Source organism: Macrobrachium nipponense, chromosome 39 (genome assembly GCF_015104395.2).
Source record: "Macrobrachium nipponense isolate FS-2020 chromosome 39, ASM1510439v2, whole genome shotgun sequence".
Taxonomy (NCBI): domain Eukaryota; kingdom Metazoa; phylum Arthropoda; class Malacostraca; order Decapoda; family Palaemonidae; genus Macrobrachium; species Macrobrachium nipponense.
Genome location: NC_061099.1, coordinates 12,955,984 through 12,969,583, shown reverse-complemented (window position 1 = coordinate 12,969,583; position 13,600 = coordinate 12,955,984). Strand labels below are relative to the sequence as shown.

The window sequence follows — 13,600 nt, the reverse complement described above, 5'->3', positions numbered from 1 at the left end:
GCTGTTGGGGTAGAAGATGACGAGAAGCGTGCTCTTGGCTAATTTTTAAATAAGTAGTAAAACATCAATATTTTACATATTTATGATGATTAATTTGAAAAATATTCGTTATTGAAAAAGTAACTCGACTCTGACTCAAATTTAAGTAATTCTTTTTCTGAATTAGAACGTTCTTTCAGTTCTGTATTATGACTGGTCACGACATCTTGACTTTCGTACCTATTGTAAATAATTGCTATACTCAACTGTCATTGCAGAACAGTTTACCAGTTATTCATGCAGATTGTTATCAGCTATACATGTAATTGTTATAATCGTAATGCGCATATATTATCTTTATTATTTACTTTTTTGGATATATGAAGATGTTTTACTGCTGGATTATCGCCGTAGTGTGACGCAATCGTTTTCGGTCCATGGGCTCTTGTCTGTTTTCGCACCATAAGAAATTATGGGGCCGAATTTGCAATGACCAGAAAGTCCGTTTGAAAAGAAGGAAAGTTAGCATTGAGGGGGCATATGTTTTGACTGAGAAAAATAAAAATTTATTCAATAGCTAGCCTTGTAAAAAAAATAACGTTGGTTATAAAAACTTGATTGAACAACTAAACAGCATATCTATTATGGGTTTCAGAGACAGTGCAAGCAGGTTTTTGGGCAATACCTATTTCTGTAACGAACACTCTTAACAGAACGAGATTTTGCTATAGTGCATTACACCCATGCCGTAATTTATAAGGGTATCGTGAATCACTAATCGTAAAGAATAACGACACTTGTCCTTGTACCAAGAGACAAAAACTCCATTATGCAGAAATGGATACGAACACGCGTATAAAGCTCCACCTACCCCTCTCCCCCCCCCCCCCACCCCCCCCCCCCCATCCCTTTTCTTCTTCGTTCCTCCGCTTCCTTTCTCTCTCTCTCTCTCTCTCTCTCTCTCTGTTGCCATTCGGTATGTGTTGACCCTCCAAACTGGGTATAAGACTACACACAAAACGTTGAAATTGGTGAAATTAGGCTATGTATTGGAAGTATATATACATAAATATTAAAGCAATTTTATCATTATTGCATTACTATGACAACTAGAATTCATGGAAACAGTTTATAACCTGTTAAGCGTCACCCACGTTTACCGCGATCTACTCGGTAGCGCCTTCAACGGGATATTACGTTCAAGACTTTAACTGTGCTTGTCAAGTCGTCAGCCCCGTAATAATACGTTTACTCGCATAGAAAGTGTAGGAACATCATTTGGTAACACTCTCAGCACATGGGAAACTTATTTCCAGCCTGGCAACTCTTTCCTGGTGGTCGCTTATGCTAGAAAACTGCCTGTCCCTGTTGGTTTTCTTTCAATACGCTTCGGGCGTTTATCGAGACAAATTGGATTTCTCGTCTTTCACAATGAATGTCCCAGAGGAGGCATATTTTCTTTAGGTGAGATCAATCAAATACTAGATGAGGAGTGTGATATTATAACCTATTTGATTGATGAGAGCTCTAGTTCTGAATCCTCCAGTGATGATACAAACTTTTCTTCCAATTGGCGGGAAGTGAAGATTGACTTTTCTTTGCCGAGTGACTGGACTCCGAGAGAGAGAGAGAGAGAGAGAATTTCCAACAGTTAATTACAGTATGAATAACAAGCATAAAAATCAATATTAACTTTGAAAAACTATCATCAGTGCTATGATCCCTGATTACAAAAAAAAGCGTGACGGTACGTTAGCAGCGAGCTCATCAGGGGCGGACGCTTAACAGGATAATGGAACGGCGTATGTGTGAAGCCTCCACTAATGTGGCAACGATGATTTTGCCATTCTTAGCATGCAAACATTAAAGCATGCAAACATTAAAGGTTACATTTATTTCTGGCATACGATTATTTAAGAAATTCAAAATACTAATAAAGACTGAAATCAATGAAAAGTGCTAGCAAAAACAAAAAAGCAAAAAAAAAAAAAAAACGTAGTCGTTCCTCTAGCACTTTTTCCGTATTCGTTCCTCTATGGTTTTCGGCAGCCAGATGTACGAAAACGTTAGAACATTTGATTTTATCTACGTTAGAAATATCTGTAATTTTTTCGGGGGTAATTTGGTTGCAAAAAAGGGATATATACATGAATTAAATCAAAATTTTTAAATAACAATGTAAATTTAAACTAAATAACGAGTAAAGTAAACAGTTTAGGGACTAAAACTTTGCAGTTTCGTCGTTTTGTCGTCGTCTGCTGTTTGTAAGTTGTGTTTATGGCGCGCGCGCTTAGAAACCAGGAACAGCAACGGGTTTTTTAAAGTGCAATTGGGACTGCAACTGAGGACCAAAATGTGTATAATTAAACAATCAAATAAGCACTGTGGAGTTTCAGTTGTGGTGGCAGTAAGGATAAAAACCGCCGATTACAAGGTAAGAATGAATTCAGTTCCAACCATAACCCCGGGAATAACAAGTTTCATACTTTCACTAATATAGGCAACAAAATGTTGTTTTATTGGGCTGATTACAACTGCAATCTTGAGTAAGATCAATAAACGTTACATAGATACGCTAACATTGTTCAAATGAGTGCTGGGAAGGCTGGGGAAAGATGGTGTCCGTCACTGATGAGAAACCGTCCATGAAAAACGTAGCCGCCATATTGGATTTCAAACTGCCTTGAAAACATATTTTACGAAGAGCTCACATCTTATTTTAGTTCGTATGGGGCTTTCATATATCACAATATGTTGACGAAACTTCAGTCTTTTAAATGGTATGCTTAGAGTTGCATTGTATTCATGTTTCCAAACCAATTAAATATCGAGTGAATAAAGACCCGTCCACCGTGATGAGGGTTGGCCTGTACTGATGTTTCCCCCTAGACCTTAATTACGACGTTAGTTTAACTCGTTGATTTGCCTAAACTAGGATCACAGGGTAGCTCTTGTAGGTAGCTAAGACATGCGGCATGGGCTAGAGGCCGGTATTTCTACAGAAGCAGTCCGCACAGACTGCAAAGAACGTAACCGCAGATACGACATCCACAAGGGATTGGGGTGTCTTATGTATTTTGCCGTGTTTAGTACTGGCCCCTGGGGATTAATTACAGTCGTCCGAATAAATAATAGTACTTAAAATTCTTGTTTCAGGAGGTACCCTAAAACTGCATTGAAAAACTGCAACTGCCATAGTCTAGGCCGCCGCGGATAAGTACCCTAGATCTACCTAGAGGCCTTACAAAGCGAGCATGATAGCGTGCTCTCTATAGCTCCAGCATGATGGCATGTTCTCTATAGTAGAATTAGTAGCTACTAGGGTAGGTAGTACCTAAGTACCAGCATGATAGCATGCTCTCTACTAGGTAGGCTAGTAGAGCATGATAGCATGCTCTCTATTTAAGTCTACTATGTATTACTTATATAGCAAAGACGCAAATGCATTTTTTCATCGTAAACAAACACATTCTATACTCACTTCTTCCTGATTATGTTGATTTACCTAAGTTTTTAATGAACGCCGCAATTTGACACATTACAGAACGACTGAACGAGTGGTAGTGGTGGTAGTAGTAGTAGTAGGTGGAAAATGCCTTGGAAACGGCTCCCTTGCTTTTTTTATTCTTCCTTTGTGATTGTTTGAGTTTCTTCTCTCTGTAATACCACAATTCTTTTAGAAATTCTTTCCTGCTTTCCACTTCCCCCTCAGTAGATCTACAAATAAGAGTATATTACAGGCCTGTACCGAGGGGGAGGTCGCTGGAGGGGTGGAGGTGTTGGTCGAACGACTTCCACCCCAAAATTTCTGGAAGTTCATATTTTTTGTGACTATCCTTTTCATTGAACTGTACTAACAAAGTAATAAATAATTAGTTTTTTGTTAAGTCAAAGTATATAACATAACAATAAATAAAGTAATATACATGTTATTGTTAGCATAATAAATTAATCAATCTATAAAACTGAAGAAATAATGTTGAATTTCAGTGCAAACTTTCAACATTATAAGTAAAGTTCTGTCAACCAAAGCCAGTACCTTGAATAACATCTAATCGGGCAGAAGGGCATATGCAATGACATGTAGAAGAAAAGGTCCAGTTTTGGAAAAAACGACCCTCCCCCCTAAAAAAACTCAGGGTACCTGCCTGCATTAGCAATTAATTCCTCTTTATTTTCCTGATATGGCTGCTGCACAAAACTATAGCTATCTATTTCTAATCTCATTGTATGCACGGGCAGAAAAGTAAAAAAATGTTCTAAATTTTCATTTTTTTCCTCACAGCACAAATATTTTGCATCTTCTCCCTTTATCCTATTTCTATCATTTAATCCTAATGTATACATAGTATGACCATAATGATCAGCATTGTTTTTTTAGTGTTGTCATACCAGATTTCTTCTCTTATGTTCTCTTTATATTTACTGTAGATTCTTAATGTTGTTATTCCATTGATTTCTTTCTGCCATGTTTTTCTGTCCCAGTTGTTTATTATTTCTTTTAACTGTTTAACTTTAACTGCTTCAATTTTACTTAAGTTTATGTTTAGTTCTTTCATATATTCTTTTACTTGCATTATCCAGGGGGGGTTTCTTGTTTTCATACTGATCCATGGTTATCTCATATAGAAGCCTATTTCCACCACTTTCAAGTGTATGTTTCAGATAGAAGTTTATATGCTTCATATCTCTCGAGTGGCAGGAAGAGGCCCCTATTTCAGATCTTAATGCAGAACTTGCTGTATAACTTGGTGCTTTCAAAATTGTTCTGTATACTTGATTGTCTACTTTTTGTGATTAATTTATGGTTTTCTTCTCAAGTTTCATGACTTCTTTGGCATACATGAAGGATGGCATCGCTAATCCTTTCGAATACTATTTTCCTATATTTACCCTGCTACAGCTTTATTAATGACAGTTTTAGCTATATTTGTCATCTGCGTTGCTTTAATTTGGGCCCTTTTTATCTGTTCTCTGAAGCAGTCTTTCGTGTTGTTGATTGTCACTCCTAGGTATTTAATCTGCTTAACTATTTTTATTCGTTTTACGTGCTCCATATTGTCCACATCGTCGATACGTTGTATATATTAATATATTACTCTTGTCTTCCACTGGGCGCCAATCACAGCCGTTTACAAAATGAGTTAGCTTGTTTATCACGAAATACTTTCCTGAAACTCAGAACTCAATGGGCATCTTTTTTTAAGAAAGCTGATCTTGATCTCCTAAAAACTCTCTCAAAAAGAGACGATATTATTATTTTGAGGCCAGATAAAGGAAGGGGAACTGTTATCCTCAATAGAGTAGACTATGTTAATAAAATGGAAGAGATTTTAAATGATCATACTAAGTTTCAAGAGATTGGTACTCCCGATTACCAGAATATCTTTAATACTGAGGATAAAATAAATAGATTCTTCGGATCCTGAAGAACGATCGCGTCATCAACGAAGTCACTTAATAGGAGCTTTTTTGCACTGGGTCGTCCTATGGTATTCTTTACGGGCTTCCAAAAATTCATAAGCCCAATATGTTCCCCTTCGGCCTATCTTGGCCTCATACAAAACTCCTAATTACAACTAGCTAAGTACCTTGTCCCCTTGTTGGAACCTCTAAGAATAAATATACTCTGCAAAACTCTAACAAATTTAAAGGTTTAATTTTACCTCAAAGACCCATGGCCAGCCTTGGTGTTGAGTCCCTTTTCACTAACGTACCTGTCAAAGAAACTATTAGTATTATTTTAAATACGTTATTTCCTGATCCCGATTCCAAGTTTTGTAATATCAATCGTGTTGCTTTTAAAACTTTTTTAGAATTGGCCGTGCTGGACACGGCTATTGTTTTTAACGGGAAATTGTATAGGCAAGTAGAAAGGATGGCTATGGGCTCCCCTCTTGGCCCAACATTCGCTAATATGATTGCAGGTCCACAATAATATCGCATGTGAAGTATAAAGTCTTTAATAATCAGAGCTTTCGAACCTTGTACTAGGTTCATCTTTAGTCAGTGAACATTATGAATTTAAAAATCCGTCGAAGTAAACTTCTGAACAGGACAATTATTCCACAATGACGAACGCAAATGAAGGAAGCGCTCAACAGCCCAACTATGTAATTCCGTTGTTGTTGTTCGAATTCCTGTTTGCTATTCTGTTGGAACGTCTTGTGGGCTGTGATGAAACTGCACCGTGTTCCCCTGGCGGCGCGGCTGCAACAATGCTGGACGTCACGTCCCCCGTGCTGTAATATGTCTGAGGGAGGAGAGCAGAAGAGGGGGCAGCATCAGGCGGAGGAAAAACAGAGCCTGTCTTAAATATATTATTCTGAGTAATTCATTATTTAGGAAGAAAACATTTACAGGTCTGAGCTCCAATTTTTATAGTTTTTGTTTTTATAACTTTAAGTTAAATTCTGTTTATACACTTATTCATCGGGCACTATTACTCACTTCAGACTAGCAACTTTTCCACAACGAAATTACCTTCCTCTACAAATATTTTAACGATAACTGTTTCCTTACCAAGATCATTAACAAGGTCATACAGAAACTACTCAGCAAAAAGTATTTTAACGTTCCAAAGAAAAAAAATTCTACGCATCCTTTCCATACATAAAATCTGACAACTTCCGTACACGCTTTACTAAAATAATCAATGAACATTTTAATGACCTTGATGTAAATTTGATTCCCCCAAAAACCCTTACAATTGGCTCCCTTTTCAGAGTAAAAGACCGACTCTGCCCTTTGATGACGTCTAATGTGGTATATAAATATACTTGTCCCAGATGTGATATGGGAAATTATGAGGGATCCACGAAGCGTCTTCTTGGGGTACGAGTCGATTCTCATAAGGGTGTTAGTCACAGAACGGGATATCGCCTGCCCAACCCAGATGCATCTAATATAAGAAATCATTCTTTACAATGTAAAACAAACATAGAATACAAAGATTTCTCTATAATTGGACAGGTCAACAACTCTAAAGACCTATTTATTTTAGAGACGTTGAAAATAAAACTAGTTCCGGTTTTAAATACCCAGTCCTCAGCTGTTCAGCTTTTTTTTATCTTGACATTGTTGTTGATCTTAACGCCTGTTATTATTTACTTTTCGTTTCTGCTTTTAGTTTTACTCTTGACTTTGCTAGGGCAGGTTAGCTCCTTTCTTCCTTTATTTATTTATCTATTTATTTATTATTATTGTTAATTTTTCAAAATAAGTCCTTGTATATTAATGTCAAATTTCATAGTTGTTTTTGATTTATGTAACTTGTGTTCTAACTTATTGTGTGTTTTAAATATGGCCTCCTTTTAAATTGACTCATAGAATTAACTATTGTTTTTTTAAATTTTATAATTTTAAAAGGTTTTTAAAATATTTTTACTTACATCTATTGTAGAATTCCTTGAGGGTGTAATAATGTATTGCGAAACGTCGGAATAAATGCCATAATGTCAAATTCCTGTGTGTTCCTGCCTGCCTTCTACTTAGTGTGACTGTGCCGAGTGGCCCTCCTTGCTGATTGTTTTGGGCTATAATATATATAGATATAGATATATATATATATATATATATATATATATTATATATATTATATATAATATATAATATAATATATTTATTATTATATATTATATATTATCTATATACTATATATTATATATATAGATATTATATGATTACTTTAGTAACATAATATATATATATATATATATTATAGTATATAAATATAGTTATATAATATATATATATCATATATATATATATATATATATATTATATATATATAATCAGATATATAAATATAAATATATAATATTATTAAAAGATATTAAATATTAATATTCATACTATAATTAATAATATTATTATATATATATATAATAAGAATATATAATATTATTATTATAATAATATTATTAATTAATAATAATATTAATATTATATAATTAATTTATATATTTTATATATATCTATAATTTATATAATTATATAGAATATATATATTATATATATAGATATATATATATATATATATATAATATATTATATATAATATAATAATATATAGATTATATATATATTATATATATACTATATTTATATAATTATATAATTAATTATATAAAATTTAAATAAATATATAATTTTTTATAATATTATATATATATATATATATATATATAATATATGAATTTCTATCACATCCCCGTGATTCATATACATGCATTAGGCTACCAATGTCCTTTAATATCCAATTAGTTCTACCTCGAAATTAATATATTTTCATATATGTTAACAGCATTTTTCTGCAAAGAGATTGCATTCTAGCAACAGTACTAAGGTGAGGGACATGTGGGATTACACACTACATGCTCTTAACATTACCTATTAAAGCTTGCTCAAAGGGGGCATAAAATGAATGGGAACTTATGCAGGAAGTAATACTATGAACTAGGGGGATGTTTAATATCATTACTAGCATCACAAGGGAAATTAATCACAGCACTGAACCAAAATTGGGGAGTGAGAAGCTGAGCAAAGAAGAGGGGAAAGTCGCCTTGGGAGAATGAAATGAAATACAGACAAGTGGCAAAAACGATTTACTGACTGCACTAAAAGTTACATCTGGAAATCCTGGGTCTGGTTGTCTTCTCATCTGCTGATATGTCTGTGCACTGTGGACAGTATAACAACACTTGGGAGCCCCAAAAGGAAGCAGGGGAGCAAAAGGGGTAAAGTGGAGTTTGCAGGATCTGTGAAAGTTCTGAGAAAGAGCTGCTGTGGCCCCATCCTTTTAAAATCTCGGCCAGGACAGGCCCCTCCCTCATTCAGGAAACCTGTGGAAAGTAAATCTAGGCAGCCAATGGGAGTAGAGATGATTTAGGGAGAACAGAGGCTTTCAGTTCAGAGGAGCAACTCGAAAATGCTAGCAATTATTTATAGAGGGATATTACTTTTCCTTGGTTCTGGCTTAAAATCCTGAACAACATATTTAATAACACTGCTTTTAAACAAGTTGATGGTATGGCGATGGGTTCTCCTCTGGGCCCCATGTTCACAAACATTTTTGTCACTTCGAGGAGCAGCTGCTGGACAGCTGCCCTCTTAATATTTACCCCTCATTCTACAAAAGAATACTTTTACTTTGTTTAGATCTCGTTCTGATGCTGAAACTTTCATCGATTTCGCTAACAGTAGACATCCAAATATAAAATTCAGTATTGAAGTTGAGCAGGATAACAAGTTATCCTTTTTAGATGTTTCGGTCCCACGAGAATCAGATTTTTTTAACACAAGTATTTGGAGGAACATTTAATTTTTACACAAGTTTTTCACTAACAACTTTTTTCCATCTAAGCTGTTTTTTTCAATATGAGCGGAAAATTTTAAACAACCACTTCATGCCAAAGTACAAAATTCCAACCGTTTCCAAACTTCAAATCTATGCCAGAGTTCCATTTTTGCATGATAAAACTTTTAACCAAACGCTTTTTCAGATTATTTCAAGACATTATGGAGCAAAGAATCCTCTGAAGATTGGATCTATTCAATACTAAAGACCGTTTAAGCGACCTTATGACGTCTGGGGTGATATATAAATACGATTGTCCTCGGTGTTCTCGAGGAACGTACGTGGGCTGCACCCAAAGACTTCTCAAGATAGGCGCCGACTCCCACAGAGGCGTCAGCTATCGAACAGGCAATAAATTAAGTAATCCCGAAATTTTCGCTATATAAGAGAGCATGCCAAAAATGTGGTAGCAACACTAAATATAATAGATCTAAAATTATTAGAAGGGCCTCTTCCGAGCTAGCACTATCTATTCTGGAATCACTAACTATCAAACAGACAGTACCATTGTTGAATGCCCAAAACTCCTCCACCTCTCTCTCCTGTCGTAACCGGCTTCTTTGCTTTTCACCTGCCCTCATTCTAGTCGCCCTCCTTCTCCCTTCTATGTATTTAGGTTGGTATCTCCAGCAATGACGAATCTATCATTATGTAAGTTTGGTTTTAAAGAGCTTATTGTATAATTTATTGCTTTTTATAGTTATAATATTTATTCTTTTATCACAGCCTTGAAAATTATACTTGTTGTGAAACGTCGGTGCTACCCTTTAATCTTTATATATATATATATATATATATATATTATATATATATATATATATTAATATATATATGCTTAAAAATTCACAGTAGATGCACGTGACTTCATTAAATAAGCGAATACCACATGAAAATGATAGTCAGAAATCCAAGCTCTTTCGTCTTTACTAAGACATTGTCAAGGAACGAAGGGAAATATAGTTAGGAGAGAAAGTTATCAGGTAAACAACAAGATCAAGAAAACCAGATGGTTAATTGCCAAAAGGGTAAAAAATCAAAGAGATAATCCAGGATTATCGGATATCACACGGTCACAAACCTAAACATAGATTTAACCCTAATAGAAACTACAAAGTATCCGTACAGTCCAAAACAAGTAAAAACTGAATATATTAATTTTGTTGCTTACAACTTTTTTCATTATGAAGACATCAAGTTTAAATAAACCAAGAAAAAGACTTAAATTTAGAACATTTCCATTACTTGACTTGATGATACAAGATTCAATGATATTCCTTTTAACTGCGTCATTACATGGGATTAAGGCTCTTGCTTGACTCCAGTTAATAGGCGCAATAAAAGTGACTATGTAAGTAAAATAATGGCATTGCTAAATGATACTGATACTTATACGAAACGGAGGTCTGATCCTACACAGACAGTGAACTCCCATTTTAATAAACAAATTAAATCCATTTTGAAGGGCTTGGACCATTTAATTAAACAGTTTGCACCGCAATGCGCCTCCCTACCTTATATGTATGGTTTAGTTAAGACACACAAAATCAATAACCCTATCAGACCAATCATCAGTTCAGTGGGCTCAGTTACATATAATTTATCTAAATGGCTTGTAAAAATTCTTACACCTTTGGTAGTAAACAGTTCTAACACGAATGTTAAAAACAATGTTGATTTTATAAACAAATTGAATAGTTTAAATTTGAATTTTGATTTTAAAATGGTTAGTTTTGATGTTGTCTTTTTATTTACAAAAGTGCCTGTAGATGATTTACTTGAATATTTGTTGGGTGAATTAGAACGCCATTATATTCCCTTGAGTGTAGCAAACCTCATTAGTCTCATAAGGCTATGTATCAAAGATAGTAAATTTTGTTTTAATGGGGATTTTTTTTGTACAAAAGTTTGTCATGGCTATGGGTAATCCCTTATCTCCTGTCCTTAGCAATATTTACATGGAATTTTTTTAGACAAAACTCTTACCAAGAATTTTGCCCCAAAAAGTTATATGGTTTAGGTATGTGGATGATATTTTCTGTATTTGGCCAGTTCACGAAAATCTCCAGGAATTCCTTAATAATCTCAATAATTTAGTTACTTCTATAAAATTTTCTGTAGAGGAAGAAAGAAATTGTAATTTGAATTTTCTTGATGTAACTGTCCATAGAAAAGATAGAAATTTCACCTTTTCAGTCTTTCGGAAATCAACTAACATTGCCTCTTGTTCATTACTACTCCAATCACCATCAAAATGTTAAATTCTCTGTTTTTTCTGGGATGTTCCTAAGGGCTTTACGTGTCTGTAGCCCGCAGTTTATTGACGCTGAGATTAAAACTATTTATGATATTGCATTGAAACTAAAATACCCAAGAACTTTTGTAGATGTGGCATGGAAAAGAGCTAGAAAAACATTTTATTTAACTAATGACAAACTTGAATTTAGTAAGCATAACATTCTAAAATTACCCTATGATGAAAGGTTTTTAGATATTCCTAGAATTTTAAAGCTTTTTAACATAAATGTTGTTTTCAGTAATATTAATGTCAAGAGTTTGGTCATAAAAAATTCTCCCAAAGATCTTCCAGGCTGCATATATGAAATTCCTTGCAAAAAGTGTGATAAAGTCTCAAAACCAATGCTCAAACAGCACCAATATTCTGTGAAAACTGGGCAAATATCGAATGCATTATTCGTACATATGAGAGATTTAGATCATCCTATTATCTGGCGTCAAGCAAGAGCCTTAATCCCATGTAATGACAGTTAAAAGGAATATCATTGAATCTTGTTTCATCAAGTCAAATAATGGAAATGTTCTAAATTCAAGTCTTTTTCTTGGTTTATTTAAACTTGATGTCTTCATAATGAAAAAAGTTGTAAGCAACAAAATTAATATATTCAGTTTTTACATGTTTTGGACTGTAAGGATACTTTGTAGTTTCTATTAGGGTTAAATCTATGTTTAGGTTTGTGACTGTGTGATATCCGATAATCCTGGATTATCTCTTTAATTTTTACCCTTTTGACAATTAACAATCTGGTTTTCTTGATCTTGTTGTTTACCTGATAACTTTCTCTCCAACTGTATTTCATTCGTTCCTTGACAATGTCTTAGTAAAGACGAAAGCGCTTGGATTCCTGACTATCATTTTCCTGTGGTATTCGCGTATATATACATAAATTCATACATATATATATATATATATATATATATATATATATATATATATATATATATATATTAAAACAAAACATTCACATGTCCCTGCTGAGTAATGATCAGTTTTACCTAAATCTACATTAATGTACTATTAGTCGGCGCTCTTTCCGTAGTTCATTCGCCATATTTTTTTCTAGCGTCCATATTTAACGGATAACCTCTGGGATAATATATCTGATTGACTCTAAAAATGAGCGCGAAGATATTCCTATGAGTAACTTAGCAAATCGCCCTGGAAATTTCACGTCCAATGCCATATTTCACTCTTCTTACACATGAAGAGTAAAGCGACCAAAAGAGACAGCCGAAACATCGTCAGGTTAATCATTCATAGGCCTATAGTTCGAAAAGATGCAAGAAACATTTTTAACTTCTCCTAGTTTTAGCATCCAAAGACAAATTAATATTTTATAATGTATATCATCATCACTTGCTTGAATCCTTCTTTCAGCTGTGCTTATTGTGTACTATTTAGCGCTGGTATTTGTTGCATCAAATATTCTAAAAACGAATCGACTGAAATTGGCTGATAAGACTCAGCCCCAGAATCTGCGGTTTTCCGAGCCGGGTATAACGTCTTAGACTTTTGCCGTCCCCTTCTCTTCTGAGGGTTTCAAGTTGTCATCGGGTTCTCTCGTTTCTCGTCTGCTTCAGATCCTTTGCCCAGACTCTTCCTGCCGTATTGCACGATTCATTCCTGAAAAAATCATTTAAACAGCAATTAGCCGGTTTCTTTTGCTGGCACGAGGTTATCAAAAAGTAATATTATATATATATATATATATATATATATATATATAATATATATATATATATATATATATAATATATATACATAATATTTATATATATATTACTTTCATCACATTTACCAAGCCCTTGGCATGCATCACAAGTACCGTAATGGTATATTATATTATATTATATTTATTATTATATTATATATTATTATATTATTAATTATTATTATATAGTTTTTCCTATTGTTCTATCATCCATTTCTCGGGCTCAGAGATTTCTCTGAGTACTGGCCAATATTCA

General features: G+C 34.0%; 1 protein-coding gene across 1 annotated transcript in view; it reads right to left on the bottom strand.

Annotated features, from left to right (window-relative positions):
• The window catches only part of LOC135209959 (WD repeat-containing protein 18-like), a 64,626-nt gene extending 61,001 nt beyond the window's left edge, over nt 1–3,625 (bottom strand). Inside the window, 1 exon segment of the mRNA XM_064242685.1 lies at nt 3,461–3,625. The gene's annotated coding sequence lies outside the window, so the exon portion shown is untranslated.
• Nucleotides 3,626–13,600: the final 9,975 nt, after the last annotated feature.